This window comes from Myotis brandtii, unplaced genomic scaffold (genome assembly GCF_000412655.1).
Source record: "Myotis brandtii unplaced genomic scaffold, ASM41265v1 scaffold475, whole genome shotgun sequence".
Lineage (NCBI taxonomy): Eukaryota > Metazoa > Chordata > Mammalia > Chiroptera > Vespertilionidae > Myotis > Myotis brandtii.
This window is the reverse complement of record NW_005368148.1, coordinates 780,680-800,702: the sequence shown is the minus strand read 5'-3', so window position 1 is coordinate 800,702 and position 20,023 is coordinate 780,680.

Sequence of the window (20,023 nt, the reverse complement as noted above, 5' to 3'; positions counted from 1 at the left end):
GCTGGCCGCGGCAGCTGGGAAGCTTGGCTTCCTCCATCATTGGGGCAAGCAAGCCTCCTGCTTGCTCCAGCTCTGTGGCTGCCGGCCGCCATCTTGGTTGGGTTAATTTGCATATATTTGCTCTGATTAGCTGGTGGGCGTGGCTTAAGGCGTAGTGACGGTACATTCAATTTCCATGTTTGTCTTTTATTAGTGTAGATTGTTATTCAATTATTTTCTAATTCATTCAAATTTGCCCAACCTGAAATAGATCAAGTGCTAGACAGAGCCCATATAATACTCATGATAACTAAGATAACGTAATTATTTTATTTCCACTATTTTCTACCTGGAATGTGTTAGATAGAAGACTCCTGTTAAGAGAGCCATGTAGCAGCCTGCCTTCCTCCTTCAGCTTGATAGATGGGGTAAATGTTTTTCCTAGAAAAATGAGATTTGGTTGATTCCTGTATTTACCTGTATTATTTATAACTAGGGGTAATTGCTGGTTTGAGAGATACTGCTCACTTATGAAAAGGTCTTTGTTGGCTGGTAGCTTGTGAGATACTTTCTAAAAAGCAATTTAGTTTTTATATAAAATATTAATTCAGATAAAATCATATCTCAGCTTCTCAGTGTTGCAGCTATTAGTATGAAAACTTGCAAATCTCAGCTTCTTTGCTCCATAGTCATTTGCTTTGCATGATGTTGGGCAAATTAGGAAACTTCCTTCCAGCACACAGCAATTTAATGTGGAAGTTGCAGACTGATAAGTCATATAAGTCATTTTTTCCCCTGAGAATATTTCCTTATACCTCCTTCTTTTTCTATAAAATGGAAATGCTTTTACATCCAACTTCCAAATTTATATTGATATTGAATAAAAAACTAAGAAATATCTGGAAGATTTTTTGTTGTTGTTGTTGTTGTTTTCTATTTCATGGGGAGAAGACATACTCAGAAGCCTCGATTCCATTGTTGGGGATTTTCAGCATTAACTCTGATTGTGCATGCTTTAAGGTTATCATAATTTAGGTATTTTTGTTCTTCATTTGGCTCAATGTTCTAATTTAACTTCCCCATTTAGAGAATAATAGTTGTACTTCGCTTTTAGTTTTTTGCCTCTATATAGCCCTCAGATCCTGATAGGTATATATCACATGTTTTGAGCAGAGGAAAACCTGTCTATCATTCACAAAGTCAATATGGAAGGGAACATTTTATATGGATGGCCAGACTATCTCACTGAGTCTAATTTCACAAGCCATTAATACTCTGAAGGGAGAAATTAATTTGAATGTCTGTCATATTCTAGAAAGTGGGACAAACTATTGGGCCATATTCAGTTGACTGGTTAGAAAGGACAGATGAATGGAAGATGAATTTATATTTTTCATAAATAAGGTAGAGGAATTTTCTCAATCATTCATTAAGAATTTCAAAAGTTTCCTATTGCCCTTGGTCGTCCTAGAACATATTCCAGGAAGCAGTGCTGCTGCACAGAGAGTTATCTAATGAACTCAAAGATAAGTGAGAATATGCACAAAATATGCATTGGGATTCAAGGAACTGGAAAAATATTGAAGACATGTGGAATTGTAATATTAGTGTCAGGAATGCTAACAGAAATCATTACATTGTATCTGTTGGCAAAGACCACAAAGTAAGTTGATGTGAGAGAGAAACATAGATCAGTTGCCTCCCATATGCACCTTGCCTGACCGGGGATCAAACCTACAACCTGGGTATGTATCCCACCAGAATCAACCCCTCCATTTTTCAGTGTACAGAATGATGCTCCAACCAACTGGACCACACCAGCCAGAGCAAAACTTAGACATTTTATAGGATATAAAATTCTATGTGTATTCAGTATACTACATATAACTAGTGAGAGCCATTTAAAGTTGGCTCATGTGGGCTTTTTCTTTTACTTTTTATTAAAGTTTAAATCGCACACACACACACACACACACACACACACACACACACACACACACACACACACACCTCAGTGTGCATCAGCCCTGGGAGAACATGGGCTCTTGAGTCAACAAAGATATATTCATTCAGAGTAGGAGACCTGGACTGTTTCATTTGATATTTCTGAATTCCCATTTCATTATCTGCACAATAGATATAACTATAGCAATTTCACAAGAAGAGATAATATTATAAATGTGTAAAGCTCCTGGCATAGAGTAGCTATTCAAAAAAATCTGACTTCCTGCCTCTTTATCAGTAAAGCTTATGCAAAGTGAGTCTGTATTAAAAGAACTTAAATGTTAAGTACAAGGGCAGTCATAATTCTGCTTTATTAAGCAGGCTGGAGCAAGCTGGAATGATTTCAGAAGGGGCTGATCTAGCTGGAAAGACTCTCAAAACCATGCCAGTCAGGAAGTAGGGGGAAATAAATATGTGAAAAGGATGGAAATTATGTGTATTTAGTGAAATTCAATACAAACCTCTTGTTGTACAGATTATGTAATTGAGACCTGAGCTTCTATTTTCATAGGGGAAAAAAGTGTGTCCCTTGCCCTATTTATATCTGAACTATAAACTCATTTTGAAGCCTTAGGTTGGTATCTCAGAAATGCTGGTTAGAGAATGGTTGGATTAAACTGGTAAAATGCTCTGACCAATCAGCATAATGTGTTCGCACTGGGGAAGGGGGAGCCAGAATACAAGCACATCCTAGGGGACTAAACCATTTGCCTTTGTCTTGTCAGCTTTAGCTGCCAGCATATGTATCTGTCATTCTCTCTCTCTCTCTCTCTCTCTCTCTCTCTCTCTCTCTCTCAACTTATTTTTAAGCCTTTCACAGAAAGCAATATAAAGCAACAGTGAGAAAAACTTGACATAGATCACAGGAAGGAGGTCTGACATGCATCTAGCTAGAAGCATGTTTTAGCTGATCAATTCTGCATTTTTTTTTTGTCTGCTTTGAGGCAGGACAGAGTGAGATAACACAAAACAACTTCCAGGATAGAAACTAAAACCCCACCATTATCTGTCAGAAGCCTGCAATTACATACTAACCATTGCTCTCTTGAAAATGCTAGCTTTTCCACATTTGCCAGTCAGCTCTAACATTCAATACCCAAGATAACTGGAAGGGGAGTTTCTATGACAAAAAATAAGAATGAAATCTGTTGGCATGTCATTAGCAAAATATGTGCTTTTTTTATTAAAACACGAGCATGCTTTCAATGAAAATAAGCATTTTAATATGAGAAGTTTGCCTCATCTGAGGCAAATTGGCTCAGCTTAATTCATTGAGATACTTATCAAAATAAAACAAAACAAAATGTGAGAAAACGGGTTTTATAGAAAATCCTGGCCTGCATCTGAAACTGGTTTTCCTCCAGCTTTTAAAACATTTAGAAAACATTCCGTAGCCTGGTGATGGCTCCGTAAACACCTCTGGGCAAACACATTTCTATTGTATCAAAACATTCCAGCTTGTGCTAGCGCAGCCTGACAAATAGCACTGAGGAGGACATGTCAGTGGGTGCCGTGGTCCTGAGGAACTGAAGGGACCTGGGCCATTCAAGCCTTATAAACATACTTCTTCTGCAGCCCACACTGTTATGCCCAGATTTCAAGATCCCCAACAGACCAACAGGGAGCCAGCCAAGTCCGATGCAAAAGCAGAGAGTCCTTTATTATTATTACAGACCCGGGTCTGGCTCCCAGCCTCTTCCGACGCAACGGCAAGAAGGGGGAGAGGCCGCCGTGAGAAAAAACAGGGTTTTAATAGGGGGTGGAGTGAGGGGACTGTGGGCCCTGCTGATTGGCCAGGCGCAAGCCGGGTCTTGTTACATAGGATGCGGTAATTTTTATGGCGCGCACATCCCTCGACTGTCATTGGTTAGTTTAAAGAAATCCCGGGCGTGGCCAGCAGAGGCCTGGGCTTCCGGGAAGAAGGGGGTCTGAGCACATGGCTACTGCCCCAACATGGAGGATACGGGGTAAGATGGAGGGCATAGCCCTCACCCTTTCACACACATTCTGATATGTTGGATTTCTACATTCACATATTCTATGTAATTTTTTAGGTCCCATAAGACTTTGTCTTTGAACCAGGGATTATTTACAAATGTGTTGTTTAGTTTTCAACTGTTGGTATATTTTCCGATTCTTTCTATTTTTGATTTCTAGTTTCATTCTATGTCTAAATTAAAATTTATGAATTTTGTTAAAGTATGATTTATGGCCCAAGATATGTCTATCTTGGTGATTTTTCCGTGTATGCTTTTAAAAAATGTGTTTGCTCTTTAGGTTGGTTTGAGAGTTCCCTATATGTCAGATCTCATTTGTTGCTAGTGTTTTCAATTCTATATCTTCATTGATATTCTGTCTGGAAGTTCTATTCTTCGCTGAAAATAGGGTTTGAGGGTCCAACTTTAATTGTAGATTTGCCTATATATCCTTTCAATCGTACCTATGTTTGCCTCAAATATTTTGAAGTTCTTTATTTAGATTGTTATTTCTTCTTGGTGGATTGACTTTTTTATTGTAATAGTATGTAACTCTTTGTCTTTAGTAGTTTTGTTTTTCTTTAAGTCTACTATATCTGATATTAGTTTATTCTTGTGCAATGTTTCTATTGCTATATTAATATTTCCTATTCTAAAGTAAACTTCATCTGATATTAACATAACATATTCCTTTTTGTTTTTGTACTTGCATGGTGGCTCTTTTTCCATCATTTTCTTTTTAACCCAAATATTATTTCTTATATTAATTAATGGTTCCATGTATATATTTCAAATGTATGGAAATCCCAATGGGCAATGACAGTGTATAAAAGAAGCCAGAAGACTGTGTCTTTCCCTTAAAGAGAATTTGAATAATTTGAACACTTCAATGACCTGTTTTATTACTAGATATCATAGACAGTAATGGCTTCTTAAGGATGTCCATGTCCCAGTCTGTCTGTGGATATGTTACATTACACAGCAAAAGGAACTTCACAGATGTGATTAAGTTACAGATCTTGAGCTAAGGAGATGAACCTGGATTACATAGGTCAGCTCTATGGAATGATAAAGATCCTTATAAACAGAAGGCAAGAAGATCAGTTAGAAGTAGGAGAAATGACATTGGCAGCAAGAGGTTGAGGTGATGTGAGGAAATCCACATGAACCAAGGAATGCGGGTAGCCTTGCAAAAGCTGAAAAAAGCAACAAAAGGAACCAACTCAGCCAATTCCTTGACTTTAGTCTAATAAGACTAATTTTGAATTTTACACATACTGAACTATAAGATAATACACTTGGGTAGGTTTAAGTCACAAAATTTGTCTTAATGTGTTACAAAAGCAATCGAAACAATACATCTGCCATATTTATGATTTTCTCTGATTAAACCTTAGCTCTAAGGATGATATGGGTAATGAGGCCTGAAGAGAAAACATTGCCATATTAATGATTGCTATTCTCTTACTTTTCATGATTCAAATAAATTACATTAGACCATTCAAATAACTACCTTATATTAATTAAAGCATAGAGATTTAGAGTGGAAGAAATGTGCAACCTACTTAATTCAAATTTTTCATTTTGTCATTGAGAAAGCTGAAATTTAGAGAGGTAAATTAATTTATTAAAAGCTACAAAAGGTCACAATAAATTAAGTAATCAGTGTTCTGAACATTTAGAATGTCTAGTGTTGGCATCCCCATTGAGAAGAACAGTAGCTAATTGGCAATTCAATTATTCTCTACTTGACAATTCCATTTTTCTTAATTTTGCCCTATCTGTGAGCATTGTGAAGATTTAATCAAATGGAATTTTTAAATGAAAGTATTGTATAAACTGTAAACTATACAACAGATGTCAGATTCTGTGTTTCGGTTTGTAAATGAAAAGAATTCTCATTGGAAACAAACTACCTTGTATTTTTTGCCCTTTATTGATCTGATCACTACATGAATTAGTACAGCTGAGGCGTTTCAGACTCTGAGGCAGCCTCCTCATTCTAATACAAAGCAAATGTCATCCATGTCTTCATTTATAATAGTAACTTTCAATATTAAAAGTTGTAAAAAGATTGTGAATTTTTGTTTTTAGATAAGGGATATCTGTCACATGTTTACCTTTTTTGGTTATCTATATGTTAATAGAAGATGGTATCATTTTCTGTATTTTAATGCAAACAAAACTGTGAAAGCCCATAACATGGTTGCCAAACTGGTTTAATGCTCTGCATTGTGAATAACCATTTCATTAATTTACTTAAAATACTGTAAAAAGTCTCCACATCTGATCTTGTGCTGACCCATTTGGTTAATTGAAAGGACAAAGCCTGAAAGAAATGTCAACTTTAGATCAAACAAAAAAAGGATGTTCCAACTCATTGTTGACGGGATGTCTCTACACCTATTTAAGAGAAACAGTGTTAGTTCTCTGGAAATGGCAAGCCTCATACTGCTATTTCCTGAAAAAAAAATTGAAGGAAGGACTTAAATAATTGTAAACACAAACAAACCCTCCCTTTTTTCCCTAGAGCCCTCATTTTTGTCCCTTTAGAGAACTTATTTTTATTATATAAACCATCAGAAATACATATATATGGATATGTGTCTGTGATATTTACACTTAGATTGTGATTCCAGCAATAACAGTGTATGTGTGAGTGTGTGTGTGTGTGTGTGTGTGTGTGTGTGTGTGTGTGTCTAGCCATGTTGTAGGAGTCACAAGTTCAATGTCTACAATATCCAAGCACATAATAATAAAAAATAGCTAGAATGTATACATATTTGCTTGTGTGCTTTATGATTTATGAAATTATGGGTAAAATAAAATTTTAAAAAAATCAATGCTTATACCATTTGATTCAGGAAACCATTCCCCAGATATCTTCATATTTTATTGTGGACAATATGTTACCATATATTATACTTGTCAAGAGACACTAAGATTGGTAAAATCTTAGTGTAAAATCTCCTGGTTATTAAATGGTGATTTAGTTTTCTACAGATTACTATTCTAGGCAAATAAAATATTTTTTACTGTAAAATTATGCCAGAAGTCAGACAATTTGACACCTATAACAATAAAATAAAATTGTGTTGTTATAAAGTATGTTTATAAATTTGGTATTATATGCTCAAGGCATAAAGTATTTTCTTGTTATAATGTAATAGAGCTGGCTAAATTATCCAATTTTTCCAGGCCTAAATGAGTTAGTAATGGTGAAACTGAGTAGCTATTTTTATACAAAAATGTTCAGCACCCTTCCGGAGCATTCAAAAAGAACAACTAATTGTTATATATTCTTAAGGCCACTGCACTCTCTCTATGGTAAACATAGGAATTTACTACAGACTAAATCTAATAAAGTGAAATGACAGTTTTGTCTTGGGCTGATATGTTTAATGGTATGTATAATGACTAATAAAGATAGAAAGCTTTAAGCCTGTTTATTTGTTCTCTAAAACCTTGTAAATGTATGCAAAGTAGATTATATTTAGATTGGTGGCTTATTAATATAAGAAAATAATTGTTTATTTAAATCTTGATAAAATTATTTCAGGCTTATTGTTTCTTATTTGTCTTTAATTTGCAGCAATGAAAAAACACACTTAATGAAACTTGACAAGATTGAAACTTTAGTAGTTTAGTTAATATGACAGATATTGCAATTCTAATTATTTCTGATTAGTGAGTATAGTCAAGTTTTTCAAAATGGCAGTTATAATTTTCAAAATTATTAGAAAAGTCATGATACTTTCACAAATGTTATACTTACATATACTCAATACTTGTATTATTAGGCCAATTCACTATACTACATTATAGTTTAAGAATTTTTGTTTAAATGAGTCATTTCTAACAAAGATTTTTCTAAATGCTAAAATTCTATATTGATTTTTCTCTCTATGTGAGTTTTTGTTCTTCATAACTAATAGCTACTATAAAACTTTCCTCTTATAAATATAATGCATCAATTTTGAAAGAGATTGATACTTCCTAAAGGCTGGAATTAATCTTTCATTGTAATTGTTTAATTTATTTGGTGGGGGATGGGGATTTTTTTCCTAACAACTGAAGCTAAGTTTGTAAAACTCAAGTCTATTTTTATCTATTTACTTAGTGGGATTTGCTTGAAAATATCTACTTTTACTACATGTAATAGATACATTAGAAGATCCACTAACCCATGTACAGATCCTAACTCATCTGGCAGTAGGAAACATGAAATTAGTTTCTTCATTTGAAGATGGTCTGTGCTTATTTTGAAATTAACATTTCAAAAAAGAAATGCGATATATCTAAGTATTATCATTTGTAGTGTAGGATTCTTCTTTTAAATTGAATGAGAAGTTTCCAACATATAGATATTTTAGTAAACAGTACAAAATTTCAAGTCAGGAAATAAGCATATCTTTCTAAGTAATTTATTATGAAAATGACTATGAAAAATATATTGTGCAGTCTTAAATTCAGAGAATTACATATCTATAATAAAGCATAATGATTTTTATTACCTAATCTTATTTTTTATTATTTTTTATCCATAGAAATAATTTTTTAGAAACTTTCTTTGAAAAATGTTGTTGAAACTGTGTTGGACAATGTTATCTTTATTGAATTAAATTAATAAAAACTGGTCTCAATAATAGAATCATATTATTATAGTGTGGGTGATGTCATTGGTATCTTAGTATAAAGGACCTTCTGAATTTCAGATAACAGCGTAACACCTATAAGTGATTATTTTCTTATTCATTGACCATAACTTATTCTTTAAATGTTATCAGTTTCAAAAATCTCAACTCTTAATTTAAGCAATTAACTATGACAACATTCAAATCTAAAAGTCTAACTTTTGTGTGAAATTATGTTATCCTCACCTTGGTTAAATTGGGAATCATTCTAGAATCTTTTACTTGTTGACTAAAAAAGGAAATTATGCAAGATTTGGTTGTTGGAACAAAATCCGAGAATTTTACTCCTACAATAAAAAATATTTTTGTGATCAAGTAAGTGGTGGACAGGTATAGAAGTGATTCCTTTCACTCAATTATGCAAGATTTGGTTGTTGGAACAAAATCCGAGATCTTTACTCCTACAATAAAGAATATTTTTGTGATCAAGTGGTGGACAGGTATAGAAGTGATTCCTTTCACTCAGCTTATCTTTCTAACTCTGGCTTTGCCAACCAACAGCAGTGCTAGCACCATGGACACAAATCAAATAATCTAGTGAATGCTTTAACTTGTGCTACTCCTAAGTCTTGGAACATTTCTTCCTCCTTTCCTCTTATTTAATCTCCTTAATTTCATCAACTCAGAACCAACCTCTGTTGCAAGATGCCAATTTTATCGAACCTCTGCCTAAGCGTATCGTTACTCTCAGTAGGGGATATTACTATGTGGAAAAATATGCACTAATACACTCTTGTCCTTTCCAGAAATTTTGTGTTTCCATACCCTAAAATAAGGTGGTTTATTAAAAAATAACTTTGGGCTTGAATGTAACGTCTCAGTTTCTGCCATCATGTGCCATGCTCTTTAATTTTACATTACACTTTATTAAAGCAGGCAGGGCTATCTTTGGCTGTCTATTTAAAAATAGTGAATGGTTGAAGAAATAGGAATATTGAGACATATACAATTACTAGAGTCCCAGTGCATGAAATTTGTGCATGGGGGTGGGAGGGTCCCTCAGCCCGGCCTGCACCCTCTCCAATCTGGGATCCCTTGGTGGATGTCTGACTGCCAGTTTAGATTCCTCTCACAATCCGGGACCGCTGGCTCCTAACCGCTCACTTGCCTGCCTGCCTGATCGCCCCTAACTGCCTCTGCCTGCTGGCATGATGCCCTTAACTGCTCCCCTGCCGGCCTGATCGCCTTAACTGCATCTGCCTTGGCCCCTGCCACTGGCTTTGTCCAGAAGGACGTCCGGAAGATGTCTAGTCTAATTAGCATATTACCCTTTTATTAGTATAGATAATACAATTACACAATTTTTAACATTTTAGATATTTTCTCCTACTGGTTAGGGCCCTAGGAAGCAAAAGCTACTTTATTCTTTAACAGATCTTACCCAACTTTTGAGTTAGTTTAGTTTAACAGAAGCCTCCACTTTCAATGCTAGCATTTAATAATACTAGCTTTTTTTCATTCTGCATCTTAGACTCAATTTGCTCAGCAGGCAGTTATCCATATGGTTTTTTAGACCAGCAGGAAACATCATTATTCTGCATTACAAGAGACCTTAGCTATGTATAAAAAAGGAATCTAACCTTATATTACTAAAATAGAGTACAGAAGGTACTTTAAAATTCTCCTCCTGAATTCTATATAGCAAGCTTAATAAGTGATACAAAAAAGTACTTGCAATGCATAAGTCTACAGTGTCTTGTTCAGTGTAGTTAAATTTAATAAAAAGACTGTTACCATATAAATCATATGCTACACCAACATTGAATATTACACTTTATACTAGCTTTGTTTAAGTCTTTTTGTTCAAAAAAGGATATCAGAATATACCCAAACATAAATATTTCCAGAAACTTTATAAAATCAGTAATGCTGCAGAAAATAATTACACTGACAACTTGAATACAACTCATTTTCTTAAATAACAATAATAAACAGCTTTTTAAAATGCTTACTTTGTACATTATATCACCATCATTGAAACTAGGGGGAATTTAAAATTATAAAATAAACTAGCACTTAAGAGAGAGAAAATTAATTTTAAATAGTAATGTGTGATTCTGATAAACTTATCTTTAATAAATTAGAATGTTGCATTAAATAGCTTTCCAGAAATCAACTGATATGTGATTCAACATCAACATTCTAATGCTAATTTTGACTTTTATGTAAATTTTGTTTCATTTTCAGAAATTATAAGCCACACAGCAAATTTTATGTGCTAATTTGCTTATTCACTGGGTCATAAGTAGAATTTCAACAACTTCCATGTAGAAAGCCGGCTTTTTTAAAATTGCCACCAGATGGCAATTCTAAAATTCGCCCATGACTATATATTATTCCCATCAGAAAAAAACAATTTCACCACTGCTCCACCATCCTCCCAGGAATCTCACTGTTAAGTGTTATCTTATGTGATCCCAAATGAAAATGTGTGGTATTTTTAATTTTTAATATATTTTGGTCATCCTGATCTCCAATATGGGTGTAAATACCTATATTCAATATTTGTTGGAACAATTAGACAAAGATTAGGAAGTACAGAGAAGACTGGAACAGTTCTACCAAATAACCTAATTCACATGTATAGAAATTCCTCCAACAACAAAATATAAAATAAATGGAAAATAAAACAATACACAAAAAAGTATTCTTCTCAAGTACATATGAACTATTAACCAAAATGTTTTTAAATTATATTCTAATGTAAAACTGGGCAAATTCTTACATGGAAGTTAGGGGACTTCAACTATTGAAAAAAAAAAGACATCAAATGGCCTATAAGCATATGAAAATGTACTTACTTTAATTAAACACCTGGAGGTACAAAATAAATAAAGTGGTGAAAGGAATCTTGACTTGGGGTGGTGAACGTACAATACAGTGTACAGATGATATGTTGTAGAATTGTGCACCTGAAACCTGTATAATTTTTTTAACCAGTGTTAACCCCAGTAAATTCAATAAAAAGGAACAAAAAAAAAAGTGATATGACCTCCCACCGACTAGAATCACTATAATTAAAAAGCTTACAAACCTCAAATGGTTAGAATAGGAATCAATTTCTATTGATTAAAACTGGTTTTAACTTCCTACTGAGAGTCTGAAGTGGTAACACCACTTTGGAAAATGATCAGGCCTTATAAAACTAACCATACACCTTCCTTGTGACCCAATAATTCTACTCCTAGTTATTTACTCCTTATAAATGATTACATGGGCCCATACGAAGATTTTCAAAATAATATGTAAAGCAGTTTTATTCATAGTAGTCAAGAACTTAAAATAAGATATCAATAAGATTGATAAATATCTATACTAATAAAAGGGTAATATGCTAATTAGACTGGATAGACTGGACATCTTCCTGACATTCTTCCAGTCAAAGTCATAGTGGCGGGGGTGAGGCAGAGGCAGTTAGGGGCGATCAGGCAGGCAGGCAGAGCAGTTAGGGTCTTCAGGCCAGCAGGGGAGAGTGGTTAGGGGTGATAAGACCAGTAGGGAAGAGTGGTTAGGGGCGATCAGGCCAGCAGGGGAGAGCAGTTTAGAGGCAATCAAGCTGGAAGGGGAGAGCAGTTAGGGGCTTCAGGCAGGCAGGCAGAAGTGGTTAGGGGTGATCAGGCAGGCAGGCAGAGTGGTTAGGGGTGATCAGGCAGGCAGGCAGAGGTGGTTAGAGGCAATCAGGCAGGCATGCAGAGTGGTTAGGGGCGATCAGCAGTCAGACATTTCCCAAGGGGTCCCGGATTGGAGAGGGTCCAGGCCGGGCTGAGGGACTCCCCCCACCCCCATGCATGAATTTTGTGCACTGGGCCTCTAGTCCTATATAATAAAAGGGTGATATGCAAATAGACCAAACAACTAATCAAAGTGTAATATGCTAATGATATGCTAAGGCTGCTCAACTACTCACTATGACTTGCACTGACCACCAGGGGGCAGACAGTCAACCAGTTGACCAGTTGCTATGATGTGCATTGACCACCAGGGGCAGATGCTCTGACCAGTAGCTTAGCTTGCTGCTGGGGTCCGGCCGATCCGGGAATGAACAAGATGGGCCAGACACGCCCTGGAGCCTTCCTGTGGTCCCTCTCCGGCCCGATCATGCACCAGTGGGGTCTCTTGGCCTGGCCTGTCTCACAATCCAGGACTCCTCGGGGGATGTCAGAGAGCCAGTTTCAGCCTGATCCCACAGGCCACTCCCCTTGGGAGGGCGCCAGAGGCAGGGCTCATGGCTGGCAAGTGCTGCTGTGGCACCGCGAGCCTCTCCTGATCGGGACTGATTGGGCGCGAGATGAGTGGGAGCAGCAGGTAGGAGCTGCAGGCGGTGTTGGACTGCAGGTTTCAGTCCTATCCCTGTAGGCCACCCAGAGGGACCCCACTGGTGCATGAATTTGTACACCAGGCTTTTCATTTTAATATATTTATTTTTCTAATACTACTCAATAATAGTAATAGAGTACTGATGCAAATAGCCTAAATAAGTCTCAAAAACATTATACTGAACAACTGAAAATAAATATAAAGTAAAACACAGTGCACCATGCCATGTACCTAAAATCTGTGTATAAAGAAATAGGAATATTGGATGGAGGGCATGCATATGTTGAGAAGGGACAAGAAAAGAAATTCTGAGTTGGTAAAAATATTTTTTCTTGAAAAGATATGGATTGTGAGAGGGATGTCCGACTGCTGGTTTAGGACACATGCCTCGGTTGCTGGCTTAATCCCCGCTAGGGGGCGTGGAGGAGGCAGCTGATCTATGGTTCCTTCTCATCATTGATGTTTCTATCTCTCTCTCCCTCTCCGAAATCACTAAAAATATATTTAAAAAAAAAAGAAGATGAGAAAATGGGTCTCAATTATCAATACAGCAGATGTTTGGCTGTCATTGCCGGTAATGAAGTCAAACATTTATTTCACAGTGAGGTTTATATCTTCCCCATATTCATGAAGCATCATATCTAACAGTTGTATGAATTATGTGCTGCTTAAAATTACATTTTCTTTAGGAATTTTTACATTCTAAAATTAATTTCAAAATACTGGTTTTATCTGGTCAGTAATTTTTTACTATTACTAATATGTTTCCAACCTATAAAATAGTTTTAGTCCCTATATAACAACTGGAATTTTACTGTATCTTTTCTTTTTCTTTCCTACTTAGATGAATGTGTAATCAAAGCAGGTGGCACAAACCTACTTATCAGCATTTGGCACACCAGGTAAGAAATGAAAACTTTTGAAGCCTTTTTGAACACTACGGGGCAATTTTCAATCTGGCATTTAGGGAATTAGCCATGTAATCTCCATTAATTTTAATGGAAGCAGTGTGGATAATCCATAATCCATTAATGTATCTTTTTGGAATTTTCACAATGAATCAGCACAAAGTTGCATAGCACAGGTGTTTAATTGCTGATGGATAAAATATCAAAGCTGAATGTATTAAGATCAACTAATAAAATATTAATTATTTGCAACTATAGTAAGGTCTGAAAATAAAATGGTTGTGCTAGATTTGAAATATATTACTAACAGAACTAGAAGTGACTACCAAGTGAAACTAATCTGCATATCATTTATGGGTTTAGGTGTTGATATCACTTTTTTTTTTGGCTTAGCATTGATGGGAAAGACTTAAAAATTATTGTCAGTATTTTGGCATAAACATGATTCAATTTCCATAATAATTAATTTTCACTTCAATAAGTCTGATAGAGTCTAAAAAGAGCCTCCCCAAATCTCAATTGCAAATATTTGAGCTCAAAGCTTTCATTATTATTATGTTAAAAATAAAATATACCCAATATACCTAGAACATTATACAGGAAGTAGAGGCCCGGTGCACCCGTGGGGTCCCTCGGCCTGGACTGCAGGGATTGGACTGAAACTGGCTCTCTGGCATCCCCCAAGGTGTCCCGGATTGCGTGAGGGTGGTTCTTGGGTGACACACCCCAGAATCGGGGTCCCTCCTCTCTGGTTCTGGTTGTGTCACCTGAGAACCACCCCTGCCAAGTTACCGCAGCACCTGTGTTGAGTGTCTGTCCCCTGATGGTCAGACACACCCCAGAATCAGGGTCCCTCCTCTCTGGTTCTGGTTGTGTCACCCGAGAACCTCCACTGCCAAGTTACCGCAGCACCTGTGTTGAGTGTCTGTCCCCTGATGGTCAGTGCGTGTCATAGTTACTGGCTGGTCAACTGGTCGCTTAGGCTTTTATGTATATACTAGAGGCCCGGTGCACGAAATTAATCCACAGAGGGGATGAGTGTCTGTCCCCTGATGGTCAGTGCATGTCATAGTTACTGGCTGGTCAGCTGGTCGCTTAGGCTTTTATGTATATACTAGAGGCCCGGTGCACGAAATTCATCCATGGAGGGGACCCTCAGCCTGGCCTGCACCCTCTCCAATCCGGAACATCCCTCTTGCACTCTGAGACCACTGGCTGCTAACCCCTCACCTGCCTGCCTGCCTGATCATCCCTAACCCCTCTGCTGCTGGCCTGATCACCCCAACTCTGCCTGCTGGGCTGAAGCCCCTAACCACTCTGCCTGCCTGCCTGATCGCCCCTAACCGCCTCTGCCTCAGCCCCCACCACTGTGGCTTTGTCTGGTCATTTATTCAAATACCTGTTTTTCCACTTTGAAATTTTTATGGCTACACATTATATGGTTAATAATCTCCTTAGTTATAAACATGATTTAAAAATATTTATATGTTATTAAAAACCATGTTTATAGTAAAATATTCTGAGTTTTTATTTTATAGTCTAAGAGGGTAATGATAGCTTTTTGTTAACTATGAAGGAAAATAAATACTAAAATATTTATATTTTCCATTTCTTTTCTTCATTTATGTCCATTGGCACAACATAAGCAAGCAATCCAAATATGTAAATATTCTATTTGTTATAAATATGCATATAAATTAATAATTTCAATTAGATACATAGCAGTCATTTTATTCACAATTATTTCTTAGAATATAATTATTATACAGTAAATTATTGTCATGTTAATGTATAAAATATAAATTTTAGGCCATTCAAATATAAGGTGTACCCAAAAAATATATACACAGCTATTATACATTATCAATTCCAATGGGTTAAATCTGAAAAAAAAAGAAACATCAACTGAGCTATCAGCTGTTAAAGCGTGTATACATTTTTTGGAGACAGCCTATATTTTAACAGATATGGTTTTGTGATATTCTTTCAAAGTGTGTTTCACATATTTTACTATAAGTTATTCTAATATTCAAAGGCCAAAAAGCAAACATATATGTAATCATACTATTAAGCTATTATTTAACAAGACCACTTTTATATTCAATGGAATGTTAATTGGCCATAAAAAAGAATGGATTCTTACCATTTGCAACAGAATGAATAGACCTAGAGGGTATTATGCTAAGTAAAATAAGTCAATCAGAGAAAGACAAATACCATCCCATCTTATATGTGGAAGCTGAAGAACAAAACAAACAAACAAACAAAATTAAAACAGATTCGAAGTAAAATAAGTCAGTCAGAGAAAGACAAATACCATCCCATCTTACTTATATGTGGAAGCTGAAGAACAAAATAAATAAACAAACAAAATTAAAACAGATTCATAGTTATAGAGAACAGACTGATGGTTGCCAGGGGAAAGGTGATTTGGGGTACTGGATGAAAAAGATGAAGGGATTAAGAAGTACAAATTGTTAGTTACAAAATAGGCATGGAATATAAAGCACAACATAGTGAATATAGTCAATAATATTGTAATAATTATATATGGTGCCAGGTGGGTCCTGGAAATATTTAGGAGAAAACTTTGTAAAGTGTATGATTGTCTAACCACTAAGCTGTATACCTGAAACTAATACAGAATAATATTTAATGTAAACTAAATTGAAAAATAAAAGTTAAAAAAGAACACTTGTTATAATTGCTTAAATTGGTATGGGTATCACTTAAGGAACTGTATAATTCCTTCCTAGATAATTTGCTTCAATATGGATAATTTATCACCAAAAAAAAAAACTGGCTATGTATTCATGTCACTAATACTTATACTTTCCAAGAATGTATTTAATTGTAAACATAAGTGATCATCACTTTCACTTAAAATGAGTTTGTCTAATAGAAATATAACTCTTTAAATATTATAGTGAAGGAAAAAACGAACCAGACCAACTGGTAAGTAGATTATATACTGTCTGAGTCTGCTTGGACTGCTTATAACAAAATACCATAGACTGGGTGTTTTAGACAACAGGCATTTATTTTCTCACATTCCTGGAGACTAGAAGTTGGAGATCGGGGTGCCCCATGGTTGGGTTCTGGTGAAGGCCTCTTACTGGCTTGCAGGTGACTGCTTTCGTTCTGCGTGCTCACACGGCCTTTCCTCAGTGCATTCACGTAGTGAAGGAGAAATCTCTCTTCTTACAAGGGCAGTAATCCTATCAGGGGGATACCATCCTCTCATGGCCGAATCTAAACCAAATTACCTCTCAAGGGTCCTACCCCCAAATACATTGTGTGTTAGGGCTTCGAGATCGGGGTGCCCCATGGTTGGGTTCTGGTGAAGGCCTCTTACGGGCTTGCAGGTGACTGCCTTCGTTCTGCGTGCTCACATGGCCTTTCCTCAGCGCATTCACGTAGTGAAGGAGAGATCTCTCTTCTTACAAGGGCAGCAATCCTATCAGGGGGATACCATCCTCTCATGGCCGAATCTAAACCAAATTACCTCTCAAGGGCCCTACCCCCAAATACATTGGGTGTTAGGGCTTCATCATAGGAATTTTTGAGGGATGCAAATGTTCATTACATAATGCATACTTTAAAGAATGGCATATTTCTGAACAATACTTAAATATATTACTGAGTATCGCATCTTATATTAGGATGGATGTATCTATGAAGCAGTTTACCAAAGAGGCAAGGACAAAAGAAGTAGAAGAGTAAAAATGGTAATATGAAATACATAATAATGAAGACTTAAATAAGCAACAAGATAATACAAAGGAAAAAGTCCTTAATGCTAACGCAGAGGTTAGGGTAGGCTGGTAGTGAAAGTGATATTTGAGCTGAGTCTTGAACATGTTTTCCTCAGCAGAGTGCAATGCATTTGCATGACATTTTTTTTTAAGATGTGAAAGACAATTATGGTGCAAACAGGCTTTAGATGGAAGTGGAGGTTATTAGGATGGAGATTTTCATTTGGATAAGTTGGGTTTGAAATGCTTACATGATACTTAAGAGAAATCATAAAATAAGCAGTATTATGTTAAGGTTGCAACTCAAAGTAGAGTTCATGCTGGATGTACAACATTAGTAGATGCAGATAGTATCAAAAGTCTAAGGGAGAGAGTTTAGATACAGGGTTGGAAAACTTCCTGTGCAAGGCCAGGTTGTAAATCTTTTAGAATTGAAGTCCTTAAGCTCTGTGCCATAACTCCTCAACTTGGCACTTACAACTTAATAACAGCCACATATGATGTTGCAACTCAAAGTAGAGTTCATGCTGGATGTACAACATTAGTAGATGCAGATAGTATCAAAAGTCTAAGGGAGAGAGTTTAGATACAGGGTTGGAAAACTTCCTGTACAAGGCCAGGTCGTAAATCTTTTAGAATTTGAAGTCCTTAAGCTCTGTGCCATAACTCCTCAAGTTGGCACTTACAACCTAATAACAGCCACATATGACACATAAATTAGTGTTCATGGCTGTGCTCCAATGAAATTTTATTAATAAAAAGTCAGAAGACCAACTTGGCCCTAAAGTCATAGTTTGCTGATACCTGGTTTAGACAAATCTGTCTTAGTAAATGTAATGATTCGCTCTTATTTATGTTACATGGACTATTATTCTAGTTTTCTAACTTGTCCACATGTCTCTACAATTGCCCTACATGTTCAGCAAATGATAGTTCATGCTCCAAATCTGCTCAACACCTCTCTGCATCTTGACTGGGGTAAAGAGAAATTTTAGGATGAGGGAAATTTGATTTTGTTTTCAGATGGAAGAGAATAATAAATGTAGAGGGAAAGATTAGAAATATAAAATAAATTACATATAATTGCTAGAGAAAACTCCTAGGGTGCTAGGAAGACCTATTAGTCAGGAAGCTCTATATTATATACGTAGAAATAAGAATTAAATTCATGCAAGCCAAAACTAGTATATACATGAAATATTTTTACTCACAATTTATAGTTATAAAAAGAATTGCTATTTTGCCAATTAAGAAAATGGAAGAATGATACTAATGAAGAATCAGAAATGTCAGCAAAGAAAATGGGACGACATTATAAATAGAACAAGGATCTGGAATAGAAGAATAAAAGACCTCCATATTTGCTGATATCCTGCCCATATACTGGAACAGCTGTAGTAATTAGCAAAATATTAAAATGTTTTCATACACTGAGTAAAAACATGAAAAAAATAATGATGCTTTTCCAAGTTCACCAAGGTCCCTTTGTTGCTAAAACCTCTCTGCATCCTCTGTGGTAACCTTCTGACTACATGATCCATCAGTTCAAGGATTCAAAGCTTTCTGGGAAACAATGGACCCTTTAGGCCTCAAGCTACAGCTCTCAGTCCTGTGCCATTTTGACAGATCCATATGGTCCATTGAAATTTTGGATATTCTCTACACCATCCCTCATTCTACCAAGGCAAGAAGCGATGATGCAAAGTTTAAATGTGGCTGGGACTCAGGTTCATTAACTGGCTCACCTGGGGACTGTGACTCATAAAGCAAATGCCAAGTGTAAAGCTGAATTCAGGAAAATAAGCCAGATTAGATAATGACCAGAAAGGCTGGATCATAAGGATTAGAGGAAAGCCAGATGAGAAGCCGTGTAATGCATCTGTGGGAAGATATAGGCAAGTGTTACGGTGATGGCCTGGGATCACCAATGATTTTCTGACACTGGTGGGGTTACAGATCAATGTGACACCTGAGGAAAGGGAAGTTAAACCAGATCTATTGAATCGGCTGAGATCTACGAAATGCTTTTTACCTATAGAGCATCAAATAACCAATATGTTCTCCACTTCTCCCCAAACTTCAGGGCCCCCACAGGCAGATAAGATACTTTTGTTAAAATTACAAAAAACACTCCTGTAGGAAACAAAACCCCCAAATCATTCTCATCTAGAAAACGAAAAGAAACAGCCCCCTTCCTCTCACTTGGACTCCAAAGCCAAGGACTCTTAAAACTGTATAGTTTGGACTCCAAGGTCTGTGTTCCACCATTGTCACCACAACCATCAAGACCTTGTCTAGGGCCCTGACCGGTTTGACTCAGTGGATAGAGCGTTGGCCTGCGGACTGAAAGGTCCCAGGTTCGATTCCAGTCAAGGGCATGTACCTTGGTT